The sequence below is a fragment of the Tympanuchus pallidicinctus genome, unplaced genomic scaffold (genome assembly GCF_026119805.1).
Source record: "Tympanuchus pallidicinctus isolate F22 unplaced genomic scaffold, pur_lepc_1.0 scaffold30, whole genome shotgun sequence".
Taxonomy (NCBI): Eukaryota; Metazoa; Chordata; class Aves; order Galliformes; family Phasianidae; genus Tympanuchus; species Tympanuchus pallidicinctus.
Window position 1 is genome coordinate 2,958,632 of NW_026294748.1, and position 21,106 is coordinate 2,979,737.

A 21,106-nucleotide genomic window follows, 5' to 3' on the forward strand; every position below is an offset into this window, starting at 1 on the left:
TTGTGGGTGTGCTCTGCAGCACGTCCACTTGTCCCACAGACCATGGAGCATCTCCAGCTCACACCGGGCTGAATTGCTGCATCCCTATGCAGGGGCACAGCTGCCCTTATCCTTTGCCAAGCAGCAGAAAACCAGCAGCGACCAGAAAGCAAGCTGAGCTCCAGAAGGGAGCCCAGCAGCATGGGCAGGCATCTTGGCCCTGTGTTTGATGGCACATCGCTCATGTTTGCTTTCTAAGCATCCAGCCATGGTTAGGTCAAGTCTCTGTCCGAAAGGAGAAAGCTGGACATCGATCAGCAGAGCCCAGCATGGTGAGGATCTGCACTAAAACATTGTACCCAAAGTCGTTTTGCACTCTTCCCTTTGACTCAAATACTGATTCTTCTAATCCAAAAGTGTGCTTTCAAATTCCCCGCAAGCCCAAGGGTGGTATCTCATTTTGTGACACACGAGCCCAATTCCTTTGCCATGGGTTTTTGGCACTCCCAACACAACGTCACCTGAAGTGGCAGACTCCAAAATGCTCAGCGACAAATTCCAGGTTTCTCTCAGCACATTGCCAGATGCCTGATGTCTCCAAATGGCTTTGCAGGGAAGAGACCACCATGCACAAATACACATTATATTGGGAGCTGCATTTGGCCAGATCATTCCTCTTCAGAGGTCAGACTGAATCAACCAAGGCTTCCCTGATAGCCACAAACACAGGAATCTAATACACTGAATATTCACAGCATTTAAAAACAAAAGAAAAACAGCAAAACCATAACACCCTCTCTAGAAAAAACAAACCTCACTGTCACAACATGCAATCTCATCCTCCTGCATCAACTGCAGGAGAAACCCTATTCGTTCCACCACAGATACAACGTCCACCAGCAAAGGGGAAGGAGTCAGGAAGCACTGTTTGAGCACTGGGAGCTTTCAGCAACTTCACAGGTGATGGCAACCAATGCCCAGGGGAGATCTGGACTCCAGGTGCATGTCCAGGGCAGTAAATCACAGCAAGGCTTCACTATGGAAGAGCATCCTGCATCCTTCTCGGTCACCTCTTGCTAGTTTCAATCCACACGAAGAAACAAAAGCAGTTAGACTGCAGTTCTTGTTAGCTCTCTGCCATTGTTTTATGCATCTACATTAAGCAGAAAACACACAGAAAACCCTGGAAATTCAGCAAGACAGGGGGAAAAAAAAAAAACCAAAAACCATTTTTGGACCGCAGCAGCGTGTGTCAAACCAGCCAAGTTCAAAAACAGAGAAATTTAGAAGTGGAAATACAGACCAAATCTTTGGTGAAATTAACACTGGAAAGAAACAGTCAGACTTTATTTTGAGTTCACATTCTAATTATTTTCACATAGGATCTGTATGTTGGGGTTGAAAAAAACTTCTTCAAAAGTAATTGTTCCACTTAGAAATGTCAGTTTTGCCCAGCAGGTTTCATTACTGCGTGCTTACATGGGTTTTTCCCCTGCTCTACTTTAAAAACCATTTAAAACGAAATAAATACCACAAAATTAAGAGAACCTGGCTTCTATACCGAGCTGATTTTAGAGAGAGAAAGGAGACGGAGAGCCAACGGGCGGCTCTGGCACTGAGCTGCACTGTGCACAGGGACTGAAGTTACCCAAAATAAAGAACAGAACAGAAGCACCTCTTGCTCCCACAAACAAATCGCCACTGAGCAAAGAATGGATCCCCCTCACTTGATAAATGAAACAGCTTTCTCTGCTCCCAGCAACCTCAGAACCACCCCTGCCCATGCCCCACAGCCAGACCCACGTGTAACGTCGCTGCGATTTCATTTCTTCAGGCTGATGTCACAGACCTCCCCCGTCCCATTTCGTTCAGGCACAAATGAGTTGTTAGTTGGTATTTTAACATTAACCCAAGCCAGAAACTGATACGGTAACTGCAGAGCGAGATCTGCAGCTCTGCTTTTACATTTCTTAAAAAGAAAAAAAGGAGGAGGGAAGAAGGCATTAGACGAAAGACACAAACAGCAGAATGGAACATCATCAGTGTAAATGCAGAAACACAACACTTTGTGCACTTGCCAGACAGACACATACCTATAGATACAAGCTTGTGTGGAATATGACCACAAGTTCGGATCTACGGGTTTGTGGCAACAGGCATGGGTCTCTTCTGCAATTTGTTAGGTTTGGCTTTGGGCTTTGGTTTGTTGGTTTTGTTTTTGTTTTAAAAGAGGAAAAGCATTTCTGCAAATGAAATGTCAGAGCTGTTAGCAGGCAGCAGCCTTCGTGCCCCTCAGCACCTCAACACCGCTTCCCCCAGGGGGGAAGAGCCGCCTCTTGGCTTTGCGACACCATTAGCACTGTTGCTACAGTTTCCTTCAAAACCTCAGTAAAACAAAACCAACTTTAAAACAAATAAAAGAAAGCAGGAGATCAGCGGGTTTGTTGTTTTTTGGGTTTTTTTTTTTCCCTTTTTCTCCTAACTACTTCCCTGGGCAGAATCGCTGGTGGTTACACAGCACTGAAAGAGCCATGGCCAACACCAGCAGCGTATCGCTAACGGTGCAGCAAGTTAAGAAAGAGCAGTTTTTGTGTGCAGACAGCAGTGCAATAAACACATACCCCCATCCCGCAAGAAGTGGTCTCGTTTCCATGCTGGCAGCCCGGTGGAAGCAGAGCAACTGCCTCTGAGTTGTTTTAACTTTCAGAGAAGTCATTACAGGGCCGGGTGCTATTGTCATTCTATTTTTAAAGAGAAAGAATCCTTTTGCTTCACGAACCGATCCAGAAAATTCCCCCAGCTCCAACTCACTGCTACCTGACAGCATTTCTTCCTACAATGACAGAGACAGATATTAAACTGCTTTAGAATTTTTTCTAACCAGTCCTCAAAGAGAATCGTAGAGCAAAGTTACCAGCAAGAAACCTCCCCTCCTTCCCCCAAAGTTTCCAAGTTTTCTTGCTGGCGTAACTAACATTTCCCATTAATGAAGTTTTATTGGGTGGGCAACTGGTGGGGAATTAAGCCACAGAGCAGGCTGCCTGTGCACAAAATCAGTCAGAGCAATTGTTGCTTAAAGTGTATCCACATTTTTACTTGCTGCGTCTCCTCTTTCTTCAGATTACTGCCTATAAAATGAAGCAGTCAGCAGGTGGAAAAATATTTTGCTATTTTGATGCTTTCAAAAGTTCCCCCAGTTCTTGTGTAGGCTCTTAAAACGCTTCAACCTGCGCACCCTGTAAGCATGCAATTAATATACAATTTCCTTTTGTTGGAATACTGCTTTAACTGAGTTATGTGCAACTCTTGCTCCACATCCAGCAATAGAGATGTTAAACTTTCACCATCTGTCCAAAGGTTACCTACTAAACTGATTGCCTAAATTTATATTCCTACACTTCAGACTCCCATACCTACCTTGATAGCATTCAGCTTTTCCACAGTTCTCAGAGCCCAAAATTCAGACCAAGAACAGGAGGTGCAAGAGTTCAGCATCTGTGCACAACCAGGAAAGCTTTTAGGTAGGAGCCGGCGTGCAATGAGAATCCCCAGCTTTCCAAAAGCCTTCACCCTGCAGTGCACTCGAGGCAATGGGGCAGAGAGCACATGGTCCTGCAGACAGAACAGAGTCACGTCATGCACAAACACACTGACTGTGCACTCCTTTGGAACTGAGCTGCAAACGGCACAGAACAAATGCTGCCCCACCAAAAATAACCCAAACCCTCCAACCACGGAGCTCATTTATTTCAGGGGAGCTAAGATTGTGATTCAGATTGTCTCTTGACCCTTCCGATCGAGCCAAATAAGCACAGTATTAGGAGTCAGTCACACTGCTGCTGCCTCTATCAGCATTTCGTACAATGACAAGGATTTTTTCCATCAGACCTTTGTAAGTCACTCCCATGCTATAATGCAATATTGCATAACACAGTATTTTTTTAAGAGTGCATTTTGACCCTAATTTTCTCTACTCTGATGTATATGCTTTAAGGTATGATGATCTGCACGCCTCTGCTGGCAAAGAAACCCCTTATTTTTTTGTGTGAGAAGGGACTGATCTCACTGAAGCACACATCCTATGCGAAGGTTACACTTCCACTAGCTTTCCCTAGCTCTAAATCTTTGTTTTTCTCCCTAATATCTCATAGACTCATTTTCTAACCACTGGGATATAATTGAAGCCCTTGAAGGCAACCAAGTCGTGGCGTGTGGGTGGCCTGCACAAACCTCCTGTGGCAGGACGTGTGCCCTCAGCTTGCACTGGTTTGAATGGAAACTGCAGGCACCCAATGCACTTCAGCAACTCGTCCTCATCGTGGAATGATCACAGAGACAGAACAAGGCAGACCGTCTGAGAGCTCGTCAGGGCAGCTGGGAGGTGTCGACCAAAAACCAAAATATGCTCTTTCTTCAGCTGCCTAAAAGAGAGCTGCTGCAGTCCTGGCCCTCCATCTCCCAGCGCCTCTCTACCTGACTGCTTCACAGAACAAAAGGGAAGAACGAGCGTTAGGCTCCATCACCATAGCTTCAGCTGTTAAAAAAGGAAAGAGAAGGCAGAAGGAGCTATCTTTAGCAAAGCACCTATGTGTGCCAAAGAAAACACTCCGTCAGGCCCCCACCACGAATCTCATCGACCACTTCTGTGCTCCCGTGGGCCCCGAGGAAAGGCAGCGTGGTGGCACACGGACTGCATTCAGTGGCACCTACGTGCTGCAAATGACAAGTGCCCAGCAGCCAACCTCCTCCTTCTCATGCCTTTTGCAAAAGAAACTCATGGACAATTTCTGAGACGGAGAACTGATAGGGGCAGCAGCAAGTGAACAGGGAAACACAAGGGTTGTTATTGTTTTTAAAAATGTTTCTGCTTGAAAAAAAAATTCATTTCACTTATATCAACCATATTCAGGGAGACTGAAGGAGTGCCAAAGATTACACAAGATGTGGGTTTCAAAAGGTTTCCCCCCACTGATCAATCATACAGCTATTGTACCTTTTGAAAACCTGATGAACATACACACAGTGGCAGAAAATCTATGGTAGGCAAACAAATCAATCGTCTTCGCACTGTATTTGACTGGAATGCTAAGATCACAAATAAAAAGTCTCCACCTGCACCTCACGGACTGTACTCCTTACATAAAGGATTGTGATATCCTGATCCCAAGGATGCTTTGCTTCCCCATTAATTTTATAACATGTCGATGAGCACAGGATCAGCACAGCTTTGGTTCTAGAGCCTGGCACCCAAAAAATGCACAACACCTTTGTTTAGCATTAAGCCCGCCTGAGATTGGCATGCTCTGGCTTTACAGCCAAAGGAATATAGGAAGCAACATGGAGAAATAAAGTCTCTAAAGACACAACGTTGGTTTGGGTCTGTGGGTGGTATTCTTGCAAACCACGAAGCATAAATGCCCTGTCCAGGAAAATCGATCATTATGGAATGCATTGTGTGCCTGAGCAAAGCACTGTTTGCAGCCATTTCGTACTTCTGCCACGAAAATAAGTCAAATAAGAAAAACAACCACAAAACAATCCCCATTCTTTTTCCTTACCTCCCTCCCCAGTCTATTTAGGCTTGTAAATACATACAAATATATATACACATATATTTATGTATAGACACACACACACGCTCTCTACTTTCAGCACAAAGACCTGTATCAATAGATTTCTGCACTGAAATAATGAAAAGAAATTGTAAGGAAAAGGAAGGCAGTGAGTGGAGAGGCGAGGAGAAACCAAATTACCTCGTAGCAGCACTTGATGAGATTCCTTACCGAACGTGCGCTGCCATATTGCTAGGCCCAACTCGACGAGCAGTGCTTTCTGGAAGACAAAATATTTACGGATGCTTTCATGGCCAAATCTCAAGAAATGGATCCCACCTTCACACATGCCGAGGCTGCAGCCTCAGAAGCGAAAGGAACAGGCAATCCTACGGGAGGAATTCCTCCCCCCACCCGACTTTCCCCCTTTTTAATTTCATTTTTTAGGGAAGCTGATTTTCCACGTTCCACCTCGGATCGATCCATTCCTGCCCTCCCCAACGCAGCGATTCCAACCCACGGAAACAAAACATCTCTTGCAACACAAACATCTCAGAACTTTGCCAATTCTATCGGCACCAAAGCGATTAAGACAAAAAAAGCGCCGTGGAAGTTGTAACAGCAAACGCATCCCCTGCTAGTTAGTAACACGCATCCACTTCTCCCACTGATTAGTTATCATACAGAGATCCTTATCCAATTAAAGTTTGATAAAACAGAATCAAATAGGAGGATCGTTACCTGCTTTTGAGAAGGTTCACCAAGCAAGCATTTTAAGCTTTTTGACTCTTTTAACACTGATACAAGGAATAATTATTTCTCGCTGCCGATGCGATTGTTAAAAGAAGCGAAACCCCGGATTGTGGTGGCTTCGTGGATGCTATTCTTTTTGCACCACAGCAGGATTCTTGGCTGCCAGTCCAAGCTGCTTTCACTTGCCAAGTTTTAAGATGCCGGTTTTGCCTTTCATTTTATTGTTCCTTTCGCAACGTTAAAGACCGACTTAAAAAACCATGCACAGCTGCTATCGGGGAGGGGGGGGAATTATTTGAATTTTGCACAAGAATGGAGATGAGGAAGGAGCGCTCTGTGATGTAACCACAACGACACCCACAGAAATAGTCCGATATTGGGGGGGACGGGCTCGGCGCTCCGAACCCTGCCGTCTCCCTGCAACGCGGTTGGGATCTGGCAGAAGGGCAGGGAGCCATAAAAGCGCCCACATCTACAGCCAGCCATGGGTGGAGGGTGCTACCTCACCCCCCTTCACACTCCTAAAATCCACTTACAGCCATTCCTCCCCACCGGGGATCTCACGCAGGGGGAGCTGAGGTTGGGGAGCAGCCGAACAAAGGCATCCCCCCCTCATGCACCCAACATGCTGGGAAGAGGCTCAGCACTACGGGGCCAAAGCTGCCACCCCAACCCTGTTGGGGTCTGTGAACCCCTGCACCAAAAGCTGTCATTTATCAGAAAAGAATGATTTATTATTATTATTATTTTTTTTTAAAGGAGATTGTGTAAAAGATGGGATGCGTTCCTTTTTAAAAATGCTGTAGATGAATTTAGTTATTTCATTTTACTTAATGGAAAAAAAAAAAAGAAAAAAAAACAGCCAAACTATCAGGGTTGGCACCAAAGCCCAACGCATTTCAATGACCAAAAAGCCACCCAAAGTTACTCGTGATCCTCCCCAGACTTTAACCAGCCATGAAACACATCGCGAGGGCTCCCACGCAAGACACAGATACACCGTAAGGCACAGAGTGATGCAGCCCTTCCGCCTGCTGGTGCACACACACTGCCTGCAGCCGGCTGTGCACCTTGTATCCGGGCACAGAAATCCCTCCTGTGCACATGGCTGAGCACACAGAGGTGTGTGCAACCCGCTGGGCAGCGCATGGAAGATGTTTCCAAGCGGCGATCACCCAGGGTGCAACCAGCTCTGACACCAGCTGTGCTGAGCAGAGGTTTACGGCTGGCTTTGCAGCAGAGCAAAGCGCAGAAGGCGAACGCAGCCCCGGTATTTCATATTTTTAAGAGGAAAAAAAAACAAAAAACAAAAAACAAGCAGAGAGAAAAAAAGACTACAGACAACCGAAAGCTCCCGTGAAAAGCAACGGGCTGAAACAAAAGCGGCGTGAATTATTAATAAGAGGGGAAAGAAAAACAGAAGCTTTGTTCTAAAGTGGAGCCATAAGATGTGAAATTTCAAAATCAGATGGCTCGGTCTGTGATTTCTTTCATTTAAATGAATTGATCTGTTGCTAAACTGCTGCTCCCGTGCCAAGAAACTTTAACTCTTTCGGCTCAGAGCTCCCCACGCTGTGCTGTTCTCTCTCCTGACGATGAAATCGGAAAGCAGAAATTAAAAACCAAAAAGGGGGGAAAATAAAAAACGAGAGCATAGAAAATGAGGGGGATTAGACCCGCAAGCGCAGACAGAACACAAAAGAGCCACGGGATGGAGCGTCTCAGTGCTTCGTTAGAACTTCTACTGTATAAACAGCGGGATTCTTGTTCCTACAGTGCTGCTAAAACTTGGAAAGGAGACAGAAAGGCCTTCAACCTTCACGATCCCACATACAGCACTGCGGGGCGAGCTCAGCAGAAACACAGTGCCTGCCCTGAGTCGTGGTGAACATTCACTTACCGGGCCTTAAACATTTCCAAAATACCCTTCTTTCCTACATGTGTTCGCCTATGGGAAAAGGAACAAAAAAGCAGACTGAGAAGCTCCCCAGAGCAGCCCGAAAGGCTTTGGTAATATTAGGGAGAGTTCCCAGTGCTTTCCCATTTTGCTCTGGGTTTGTTGTGCCCGCTGAAAAATAAATATTCAAAAAGTACCAAAAAAAAAAAAGAAAATAATTGAAAACAGAATTGAAAACAGACACGTAATGAAGGATAATTCCAGGGGAAAAAAAATACTTATGTGCAGAACAGCGAGAAAAAAGGTATTTCTATAAGGCATCTCCCACTTTCCAGGTCTGCTGCAGTTCCCCTGAACTGCTGCTGCTCGCTGCAATCTGCTGCCTGCTTAACCACGGAATGACAGGCAACATCTGTTTGTATGGAAGCCAAGATCAAGCCTCCACTGTTTCTTTGGCTCCGTTTCTTTCTTTTTTTTGTTCCCCTCCCCTCCCCCCCATGCTCTACCAAAAAAAAAAAATAGAAGAAGTAAAAGAAAAAGTAAAAGCGCACAGCAAGATTTTGAAAGCAACTCAAGTGAGGCAGCAACTATTTTCCCTTGGGTTATTTCAAGGTACAGCACTTGGAGGATAACTCTTCCCTCTCTCCACCCTCCCCTGCTCTCCCCACCCCACATCCTTTCCCTTGCCCCGTGCTCTTCATACAGTATCACACACACACACAAATCCAACGTACCTTCATCGCTATAAGGCCACTCCCTCCTATGGGGAGGGGGTTCTTCTGTAGGCAACTACAAAAATGGTACGGGGAGGGGAATGAAGGGACAGCCGTGCCACAATCCTCTCACCTTCTCTCATTTGTTTCCCTCCTTCCTCCATTTTACGGGCTATAAAATGCACGGCGCATATTTTCAAAAGCAAAGAATGTGTTTCGAAGTAAATAAACGCACCTCCCCCCCCCCCAAAAAAAAGTAAAATAAAATAAAATAGAATAAAATAGAATAAAATAGAATAAAATAGAATAAAATAGAATAAAATAAAAATATCAGCTCGGATCCAAATACAATTCAAATGACTAACCATGTCAGCCCACTGCCAACTCTGTGGCAAATCAGGAGAAAACGCAATAATTCCACATGCTGAGATGTGAGCAACTGGAAAGAAACCAACTCTGGAGAAGTCACAATGCAAAGTATTACGGTGCTCCCACCCCCCCTCACCCCCCCAGCCCCGCTGCCACCCCTCCACGGGTCGTCCCCCCCCCCCCCCCCCCCGCCCTTCCCCTCCTCCCACCCTGGGAAATCAAATTAATTAATTAATTGATAAGCCACTCATTTGACAAAAAGGGCAGGGAGAAGGAAAAAATACACATGTAAAACAACACAAAACAAGAGAAACAAGCAGAGCTATTTAAAAACTTAGGGAATGTTTTATCCGCCGGTGATTTGGGACAGCGTGTGCATGCACACATATCCCATACAAAAAAGAAAAATATATATACACACACACACACACACATATATATATATAAATCAGACAAGTTGCTAAGGAGACTTGTGTAAACTCGGAATACAGGCACAGTTCTGGCCTTTCCCCCTGTATTCCATCTCGTATTCCGATCACGCACCACTGCGGCACGATTGCACCAATGCACTGCATTAATCTTGGCCTTAAACGGGCTGACTGGCAAAGCAAACTGTGTGTATATATCATCTTTCAAACTTAACAAGTTAAAGGGAGAGAGGGTGGTGGTGGGTGGGGAGGGCTGGGGGGGGCGGGAACCTTCATTCTGAATATAAAATATAGGAGCTGAGCTTAGTAAGGGAATTTTAAAGAGGAAGCGCTGTGCGGATGCATGAAGACAGCCACGCTCCCTCCCTGCCCGCTCTTTCCCACCTCTCCCCTCCCAGCCCCATCCATGGCACATGTCTGACACCCCCCAGCCATGGCAATCCCCCCCCACCTCATTCTCCCACCACAGTGGGGTTAGTCATACATATTAAACAACTTTTATTTACTTCTTTTTTTTTCCTCCCCCTCTTCCCCTCCCCTTTGTGTGTGCCCCTAAACCATTTTTTCACCTTCAACTTTTAGGAAGAGGGATATTAAATCAAGCCTGAAGCACTTGTGGAAGGTGACTGCTGCTGCGCAGCACAATTCATTCCTCAGTGACTGACAAAGCATCATTTGGCCAGGACAAAATCACATCTGTGTTGGTTTTCTTCCCTCTTCTTTGTTATTTGGGTGCAGGAAATCCATCACTCTCCTTAAACCCTCCTTCCAATTCTCCATCTCCAACCCTCTCCCACTGACAGTCAGCCAGCGCCCGCCTTTCACCGCTTTGTGCACCACATTTCACGAGATGGGCTCTTCCCGTGGGGAATCCAAATCTACAGTCTGCAAATTCAGCAGTGCAACACACCAGAAAAGCCAATGCTGCGGGCGGTGCCCTGGAGCAAACCCCAGCACACTGCCCTGCTTTCAGGTCCAGCTGAAGTCTTTGCATGCTCCAGAATGGGAACCTAACGAGCATCTCTTCCCTTCAGAGCTGCAAAAACACGAGAGGCGAGTCCATTAGCCCAGCTCCAGAAGGACTGCCACGCAGCACATGGGGTGAGATGCTCACTCCCTGCCCCAGTGCTTGCTGTTCACACGAGGGCCCTGAGCCCTGTGCTGTGCGGGGCTGAGGGTGCTGAGCAGCCGCACATCCCGCTGGCTTTGTCTCGGCTGCGATACACGATGCAGATGGACGGCTGTGACTAATGCTCTTGACAAGGCATAAAGGAGGGACAATATGGAAATGCGAAAGAAAAAGTATAGTTGGACTCCGAGCACCGTGTGGAGAAAAGAGAGGCCGGCCATCGAGAACAACTCTACTGGCATCTTCCACTTAATCTAATGACAGTCTCACTCATAAGAGCATTATCACGGCGCCCGGTGGGGCCAGCTCGAGCAGCATGCTTTCCTTTCAGCTCCAAATGACAGTGTGAGGGCATTACCAATAAAGGAGAAAATTATAAAGTTCTAATCGCTAAATGCCGGCTCCAAAGCAACCCAGTCTGTGGCACTGCACAGAAGACAAAGAGCAAAAGGTGTGTTTTAAAAATGGTGGGTTAGAGGTCAGGAGGTGATGGAACCACCAAAACCTCAGTCCCTGGGATTCAGAGGTGTCCAGCATTGCTCCCACACATCAATTCTCATTCTCAGCTTAGAGCTGCAGGAAAGCAAAATACTGGGCTCACCTGACTGCTTCTTTTGGTTTGAGAAGAACCGCCTGAAACAAAAACACCACATGAATGAGTAAAGCTATCCACTTAAAAGAAAGGTCTGCCTTTTTTTTTAACGCCCTAACAAGTAAGGGGAAAGTAGGAATAGTCATAAAAATATTCTCTCTGATCTAACCGTGTTTTTTCCACTGAGACCAAACCACACAACTGAATGCTTCTCAGCCCCTGTGTACAGATGCTCCAAGGCCTGGATGCAGAGCTGCCTGCAGGACACCAAGGTCAGGTCCACACATTCACAAATGGCTGAAATGGACTTTAAGAAGTTGTTGGATCTTCACTACGCATCCAGCCCTGCTGAGGCTGAGCTGGTCCCTCATCTCAGAGAGAGATAACTGAGATAAGAGCCCTGCCTGAAAGGGAAAGGCTCAGCACTAAGCAGAGCTACACCACACCAGCTCTGTCCAAATCTGTGCAGACCACAGAGAAGACAACCAGGCGTGCATGGCCCAGACACAACTTCAGCATTTTTCCAAGGAAAACAGAACCCAGAGGTCTCAGACCACTGTGCAACGATTAAATAAATCTTTAGTCCCATAAGGAAGGTTACAGCCAGGTGCTGTTACAGACAGAACACTGCAAAGAAGTAAGGCAAGGTGGAAAACACAAAAACATGCTGAAACCACTGCAGATGCAGTAGCAGGTATTTCACATCCTTTCCCAGCTCTGGGCCCTTTGGTTTTTAGAGGAATTTCTAGCACTGAGGTTGACTAAGTGAGGCCACATTTGTGTTTTGGTTGCAATTTGAAAGCCACTATTTTTATCCACAAGTCCCCCAAAGCATCTGTTTCTCTCCAACTATTTAAGACTTCCTTTTGTAAGACCTAGTTAGAGGTATATCCTTATTTTTAAACGTTCCTCTTTACAGCAGCACTTCCATTCTATCATCATTACGTGTCTCATTAGCTGTGTGTTTGAACTCGGTAATTTGAAGATGAGGGGATAAAATCCTTGCAGGGGGTCTCAGAGGTTACCTCTCCTCAAGCAAATATTTTGGGGTAATACCCACTATTTGGTACAAACTGGTGCATTTCCACAGTGCAGTCTTTTTAAAGATCACTCTTTAAAGCCACCCAGAGATAGAAGCCGTTTGGAAGCATCCAGAGAACAGGCAAAATCCTCAATAGAGAAGGAAAACACCCCCCTTGCTCCTAGCCTGTAGTCAAGTCACAGCCATCTGGAAAAATCTGTGCTGATATGGTTCATCTCTCACTGAAAACACTGCACTCACAGTAAGTTCTGTTCCTCCTGAAGAGTAAAAGATGGATATATATCAAATCGTTCCACAGATGGACAGTTGGACAGAGGATAGTTTGTCTTGGAGTTACACGAGTCACAAATACAGCAGATCCAACAGAGAAATAATTTTGGACCACTTTGTGTTGCCCCTATCACCAATGTCTCCAAGTGACAGACAAATGAGAAAGACCTTCTCCAATCTCATGCAGGCAAAACACACCCTCACATCACTTGAAGGTGAAGTACAGCACTGCCTTCCCAGAGACCACGAGCCCCTGGCAGTGGGATTTTACCACAGCACAGGGGAAGCAACAAGAGACCCAGAGTCCCAACTTGTGGGTCTAATCTGAGAGACAGAAGCACGCAGGTGTAAAACCTCACACAGCTCACAGGGGAAAAACAAAACAGTGTCAGATGCAAGGGACCTTTTCTACTATCCAACCTCTACTATGCAAACCCAGATCACAGCTGCTTATCCAAAAAGCAGCTGCTGTGATGCTCCAACTCCGGCATCCCAGGCTGTATGATATATCCAAGGATGTGCAATTTTGTTTTCATTATCCAGGTGCAACAGAAAACATCTTGAAAGAACGTGGATGAGCATCAATCTATGGCCAGCCCTTTGGAAAGCCATCAGCACTCAGCAGACCCCCAGCTAACAGCAGGAGGCATGCAGATTGCTGAGTTCACAGCGGGCACGTGCAGCTCATCCAGGCTGCCCAGCCCTACCTGGAGCTGCCACTGCCTGCCACGTGCCCCCAGGGAGAACGTTTGCACACACCTACACATTCCTTATGCATTATTCCATGGGAGGTTCGCTCCTTTGGCCACAGATTTGCTGAGCTCCAAGCAATGCAGTCCTCCAGGAGAGAATGCAAAGAAATAGCTTGACTGGCAGCTCATTGGATTTGGAAGTCGGACATAAACCATGTGAGACAGATGTTTCGTTAAACGCTGATGTTTGTAAGACCTCAACACTTCGAACCAGAAACATTACAGCCAAAAACTGGACAACTGTTTGTACACATTATTCTAGACACCCAACGCTATGGAAGACTCCAGTCTTCCTTCCCTCTTGGCACAAAGGTGGGAGGTTTCCCTACCACATACCAGGGAGTCAAACCTTCATCCCATTCAGGGCCATTCTTCACAAAGTCATTCTCCAAAGAATTAGATCTCAGTAATCTGATCTCCTGCTTTTAACACATACCAAAGCACAGCCATGTGGGCATGCAGAATTGTCTCTTCTTGGTCATGCTTTCAGAGTTATTCACAGACATTCATTTCCTACATCTCCACCTGAATCCAGAGGATCCAACTGAACCCTACCTTCATTTCTTCATTTCCCAGTATTGTTAACCTCAACCATCCTGAACCAGGCTGCTCTTACTGTCATCATGCTGACTAACTAGCATTAATCACTGGGCTCTAGAAGTTTGTCTAAGCTTCTGTGCCTTTTTTTTCATATTTTAAACTGTTGGCCCCTTAAAGCTGCACGGGTTAGAACACCACTTTAACTTGAAAGTTAAGATGTTTAGAAAATAACCTGAGTCACGTATCAGGAGCTTTCAGAACTGCAAATTCACTATTAAACTCGTGAGAGCAGAGAGCAGTGTTTTACAAGCAGGGAGTGGAGGCACAGCGAGAAGGAATGGTTTTCAGAAGTTGTCACAGAGGAAGTGCACAACAGTGTCTGGAATTTATCTCACGTCTATTGGTTCCAGTCCAAAATGCTTAAACCACAAGATCATCCTTTGGGCCCAGAACACCCAAAAAAAAAATCTTTAACTCTCACACTGAGCCTATTTCTGCCTCAGCTGTGCCAGGACAGTTGGTTGGGAGCTGAAAATGGTCCAAGAGATTTTTCCAGATGCAGTATCTTAATGTTCATAGGGTCCCCCCTGCACTCCTTCCCTCTGCCACCACAAAGGGGCAACAACGAAGCCATCAGAACTCCTACTCATATTCTTCATAAAAGCTCAAGATAACTTAAAAAAGGATTATTTAACTGCAAACCTGCAAGTTCTTGGAGAAGATTGCAGAGAGAAAGAAAGGAGGGCTTCTGCTGTCCAAAACATTGCTTTTTAGTAGGTAGTGCTGCAACTCTATTTCATTCCAACACAGAAGCAGGCAGAAAATGAAGTGAAACGTGTTGATCATCATAGCAAGAGTGATGGCTGGGGAGGAAAGGAAGGAAGGAAGGAAGGAAGGAGGGGTAAAAAATGTGTCTGCATGCTTGATAGCAAAGCAAGGAGGGTTGGAGCAAAGCAGATGTGTATCTGCAAGTTGCCAGTCCTATTTAGGAAAGAAGGAAAAGAACCCCCATGGCCACTTGTCCACATCCTCCGTGGTGTGAGCCCAGAGAGAGGACAGGTGAAACCAAGGAGATCACAGCCTAGCTCACATCATTATTGCCACTTACTTGGGAAAGGCAAGTTGCATCTTTCACTTTCAGACGACTCAAAGAGAAACTGTTTCAGCGCTTCGGCTTTTTGGCCACACATCCCCTTAGAGCAGAGCACAGCAAACATTTTATCTCATCTCCATTTTGTAAATCTAGGTCACCACAACCCATGGCTGTGCTGCTGGTGATACATCCACGACTTGCCACACCGCCCAGCTCTGGCTTGAAATCAGCACCAACTCTAGCAATACTGAAAGCTGGTAGCCCATAATTAGTAAACGGAGGGGGCACAGCTGTCTGTGCTTCCTATAGCCTGGGCCCTGCTGAGGCACTGAAAGAGGGGGTCACCCATCTCCAGTGATGGGTCGCTAAAGGAGAAAAGCCTCTGGTCCACAAGCAAAAACAAAGACAATTCACCTTGTCGGCTGCTGGACACAACCAAGAGGAGAACACATCGTTTGTGAGCACCATGGATTCCAGAGGGCGTACAGAACTTGCCTTGGGTGAGAGGGAACAGGGATGGAGCAGACAAAGTGCTGCACGTGTTGCTGTCAAACCTTCCAGAGATAAAGTGATGCCTCTCTGAGTCACATATCTAAAACCAGAGCAACTGCAGTTGAAATTGTAGTCCAAAACTAGCCCTCTCAGTTCAAGTAATGCCATATCATCCTATTCCTTGCTTTTGTGTAATCGCTCCTTAAAAAACCCTGAGGATGTACATGTAGGAGATGGTTGGTTTGTCACAGCAATGTTTATTGTTGCAGACCAGAGAGAGAAGTGCTTCAGACCTGCTTTAGATTAGGAAGAGACAGGAGAAATACAAAGAGCATCTGACACCAAAATAAAACTATTTTGGTCACTGCCATCTCCCTTATTCTAAATGAAGCAATTGTGGGCTACGTTTGCTTTGCATTCATAATTAGCAGACAGAACAGATGGCAAAGGCGTCACTTAAAGCCACACGTCCGACAAAATAACCCAGGCTGCCAGTGCCATTTTTTCTAGGAACAAGGAATACTTTCCCCTCTTCTTCCCATTGAAACGTATCCCAAAGAAATGAGGCCAGAAAACATTTGCATCAAGTAGGGGATTCACCGCAGAAAGGAACCCATTGTGTTTTGGAGTGTGTTGATTACTGGCTGAGCGTGGAAGAAAAGGGCAATAGCAAATAGATTGCTAAGAGTACAAAAAATAGGAATGGAAACTAGCAATACATTGCCAGCAATGCAACGAGGGGCTCAAATAAACATATATTCACTCCTCCCTTCAGTCTTGTGGTTCAGGCATAGACTGGAACTCAGGACATCTGTGCCTCATTTAAAAGACAGCTGAATGGGAGAATCTCTATCAGTGAAGGCATCTGTTGTCCCACGCCCATACCTGATCTCTTCTGTATTAAATGCTGTTACACTCTCAATACCTATCTCAGCTTAAGGGTACTGGAAAACTCACTGACAAACAGGAGGAGCAGGGCTTAATGCATTACCCGTCGCGCAGCACAGCTCCTAACCTCAGCCAGGGGAGCTTCTTTCACTAGAAAGCTGGAGCAAGGCCAAGCAACGTGAAATGCATGTGTGGCACTCCCATCCTATTTCCTCTGCCACAAGCACAGACAAGGACTCACATATTCCAAAACTACACACTACTTGCTGAAAGCATTTAAACGCTGGTTTTTGATCCACTGGACAGTGCAGTGCTGTGCTTGGCTTGTGGCACCCAGAACATCGGTGTGTGAACCTCTCAGAGGAGCAGCATCTCTGGGGAATCTCTCCTGACAGCTCATCTCGTGTGACAAAGACCCTTTGTTAAGCTCTTAACCTCCTACAAAGCTCCAGCAATGTAATCACGGTGAGTATCCTTGGTTGTTGGAAAGAAAAAGAGAGACTGATACAATTTCATTCCTTTTAGAGTCTCCTGAGGTCCTCCAGCAGTGCTGCTGATGGGCTACAAGAGGATTGTGACACGCCATTCCCTAAGCACTATGTTCCCAGCATGCATAAGTGAGCAGCATCAGAACACAGACTGATGGGCAATATAATAATATAATAATAATCCTGAGCTTTGACTCTCATATTGCAGATGTGCTTGTAACTGTGAGTCTATCACAGCCACAGCCCTCCTTGCACAGACACTGCAAATAATTGTCTCAACAGCCACTGCAGAACTCTCCTCTCTCTGACACTGTAAATGTGCCAATAATAATAATGAGCCTCAGTAGTACTACAGCCTGCTCAGCTGATGCCCTGCAAAAAACAACGCCTAGAGAAAAAACCTCCAGGAAAGCTCAGGTCTTTTGACTTGTGGAAAAAAGTACAGAGAATGAGGGTAGACCTTAGGGGAAAAGAAGGTGTTTTTAGGAGAGAGCACAGACCTAGAGAAAGAGGAGATATCTCCACAAAAGAGCTAAGCCCCTAAGAAAGTGTGGAGACCAAGGACAGAAGTCAGCAGGATTCAAATCACAGAAACAGAGAGCCTGGACAACACCACTAAGATCCCCAAGTCCAACCCCAACCATCCCAGCCATGCCCACAGACCACATCCCTCAGTGCCACCCCTCCACGTTCCTTGAACATCTCCACGGATGGTGACCCCATCACTTCCCTGGGAAGCCAATGCATTACCACTGCATTTCTGAGAATAAATTGTTCCTCATATCCAACCTGAAGGCTGCTGTCACCACTCCTCTCTGTGGCCAACCACCCTTCTGAAAAAGGCAACCCTCCCATGGGACACCCAGCCTGACCAAGCCCCCCTATTTCCCAGGCAGCTCCATTTAGGAACCACACAGCCTCTTCTTCCTTCACCTTCTGGTTCTGCCATTTATGTCCCTTCCTTCCCTTCACCCTAAAAATAACACATTGTTCACACAATCCACCAGCAGAGTGATCCCATGAAGTCAAGGGTAGGCTATGAGACTTCTGAGAAATCACTACACTTCTAATTTAAGCGAAACAAATTCAGCAGATTAACAGGTGTCAAAATATTCATCCACAGGGCTCAATGAAAGCAAAAAGCATTTGGACCCAGAATCCAACAGCAGCAGAACAATATACTTATCACATAAGATGCACAGTTCACAAGCTATATTATCATCCTATCTACAGCCGTACTTGTTATCCACTATGCTACATGGTGGGCAGATATGCATTCAATATTTCACCTCTGATAACTTCAAGACATCAGTTAGATGTGTTACATCTCTTAGAATATGCGTAAGCAGAGAAGCAGAGAATCTCAGAGCAAAAGGGAGAATTTCAAATCTCCACAGGCCCTTTACAAACCACAGAATCGCTCAGGTTGGAAAAGACCTTAAAGATCATCCAGTCCAACCATGACCTAAAAAAATGGGTCAAGTCATCTTTATGTCCTTCTAATTCTTAAGCATCTGTTGCTGTATGGTGTCCTGCCATTCCTCCATGGTGGGAACATTACCTGGTATGCCTAACACAGAGTTATTTTTTGCCCATTGGCAAGATTCTCAGAAGGGCCATAAAGTGTGCAACCACCTCATTGCTACTGTCCAACCGTAGCTTCAGGAGAGTGAAATCACCAATCTCACCACCAATATCTCTCCTACCAATGCTCAATGCCATTTGCTTTATTTTCCTTCATTTATTCTATTAAACCTATTGATATCCGAGGCCCTGTATTAATGCTACGTATTTATGGCACTTGGAATAATTTCTGCAGCACTACTTCAGTTTCCCCTGTGGCCCAGGTCAGGCAGGTTGGTTGTTTCCCAGGTGTGATTTTTGCACAACTTTCTCCTCAGTGAGGCTGAGATACCTTCTGAAGGCCTCAGCATTTCTCATAGCCTCTTGAAACTCAAGCTATTTCATTGATTTTTGCATTTCTGAGCACATCAGAAAGCTTCAGGAATGTGCATTACCAATAATTTGACAACAAGACCACGATGTTGCTTGGGGCTTGAATATAGATAAAGAAGTGCCCTGGACCCAGCATTAAGACATACTTTCTGGTACCAACTTTAGGGTTCCTTTGGCCTTCTGTCCTCTGATTGCAATGAATTATTGCCCAAATTTCTCAGTAGGGCAAAACTCAAATCCATTTAGATGTACCCATGCAGAAATATATAAAATAATAATTAATAGGTTACTTAGATAAAGGTTTTCCATCTTAGGGCAAAGGCAAGTATTAGTTAATTAATCATCAGGTTGGCATTAACTTATCTTTTGGCACCTACAATAAAATGCAAATCTAAAATGAGCCGTAGGGGGGAACAAAGAAATAGGAAGCCAACAATAGTTTTGGAAATGGATGACAAAATCCAAACGTTCTGCCTCACTGCTGCTAAATTAAGCACAGTTTTATCAGTGCAAAGATTAAAAAAAAGAGAGAGATTCTCCTCTGAACCTTAAGTCACATCTCTTATTTGCACAGGGTGAGACAGCAACAGTAAAGGCAAGCAAATTTACTCACCCTGAGATTGAATGGAAATAAAAAAGGATCTGCTCAGGTCTTGATTTCCCCACATGCAGTCCTAGAGAACAGAAGACAAAAGGAGAAGATCAGTTTGCTGCATTTAGCAATCAAAGAAGTGATCCTCACACACCTTCCCTTCCAGACAGCCACTCTTGCCTTGCTCTGCCTTCACTCTTCTTCCCCTGGAGGGCACAGCACAGGGGATTATGGCCAACCTGCCCTTTTTATCTCCTGCTAAGTGGAAAGGGCTCTAACAAGATCCCAGCCTTAGCTGAATATTGTTCTGGGAATTATTTTGGTGCAAAAAGGATGAGAAAATATTTTTTCTCACCTACCATCAGAGGCTCTCAGCTGTTGAACAAAGATGAAAGAACTTCACATGGAATCGACTTTTCTCCAATTGATTTTGTTTAGCTTCCTCTGCAGCAAAACTCACTTTTTCAGAGAGGCCCATTCCAGAAACACAGGCACAATGTTCAGTGCATGCACCGTTTGAGTATTATGGGGTGCACAGTTCTCCCACGACTGCCCTACCACTGATTCATTCTCGGTAACATCCCTTACTCAACCTATGTATCTCACCATGTGCTTCTCAGATAAACCTGATGGCATCATCCTCTCAGAAGAAAAATGGTGAGAACAATTAGTGCTTTGTAAAATACTGCTAAAAAGATAACTATTCCATCTGGCCGTCTCATCCCGAATCCAGATGAGAACCAGCAAGGGAAATGATGATACACATTTCATTCGGAACTACAAATAATAAACATTCCATTCAGATTCAAGTCAAAGGTTTCGCAACCACCTGTTGGTGTTTATTTGATCAAAGTAACTGTACTCCTTCCTGCCCAGGCACCAGCAAATCTCTGCCTGCTAAAACAGAGCCAGCAGGATGGATGTGCTCTTCGCTCCTCCCGAAAGCCATTTTATTAGCAAATGAACTGTGAATATGGGACGGGTAGAGAGACAGCCTTAAGGCATCCTTTCTCCTGCCTTTCATTTGAGAGGTTTTAAACTGCAGTGAATCCCCCTGAGAGTCCCATCAGCATCCACAACTTTCTGGAGCCCAAAAGCCCAGTGTTGCCAGTGAGCACGAAGGCATCTGATGCAGAGCAGCTCCCTTACCAGAGGAAACAGTGGTATTCTGCAAGCCAGCTTCAATAAGCAAAAGATAATATATTATTCTCAGAATAAAGAATTCTGATCAGCAGGGCTACTTAGGCATAAGCACAGAACCCAGTGCTTCTCAGAGCCCCAACAACCCATCCACATGAAAATCTGGTACTTTGGTAGATCCACATACAACTCTTAATCAACCTTTTTCTTCTGCTTCCCTTTCGATCATAGAATGGTCTGGGTTGGAAAGGACCACAGTGATCATCTAGTTTCAACCCCCTGCTGTGTGCAGGTCACCAACCAGCAGACCAGGCTGCCCAGAGCCACATCCAGCCTGGCCTTGAATGCCTGCAGGGATGGGGCATCCACAGCCTCCTTTTGATACCAGCACGATCTCAAATCCAGCAAGTAGGTGTGTTGTGATCTAGTGCATGATTCCCT

General features: G+C 45.5%; 1 long non-coding RNA gene across 13 annotated transcripts in view; it reads right to left on the reverse strand.

Moving 5' to 3' along the window:
* Positions 1-1,024: 1,024 nt before the first annotated feature.
* LOC128087645 (uncharacterized) overlaps positions 1,025-21,106 on the reverse strand; it is a 109,322-nt gene continuing 89,240 nt past the window's right edge. For 10 of the 13 annotated variants that reach the window (XR_008209915.1, XR_008209916.1, XR_008209921.1 and 7 more), the window contains 4 exons: positions 19,547-19,607; positions 5,733-5,811; positions 3,397-3,591; positions 1,025-2,812 (listed from right to left, as the gene is read on the reverse strand). This is a non-coding gene — a long non-coding RNA (uncharacterized LOC128087645). Of the gene's footprint in view, positions 2,813-3,396; positions 3,592-5,732; positions 5,812-11,421; positions 11,454-19,546; positions 19,608-21,106 lie in introns of all 13 variants that reach the window. The other 3 variants (XR_008209918.1, XR_008209920.1, XR_008209924.1) reach the window with 2 other exon arrangements.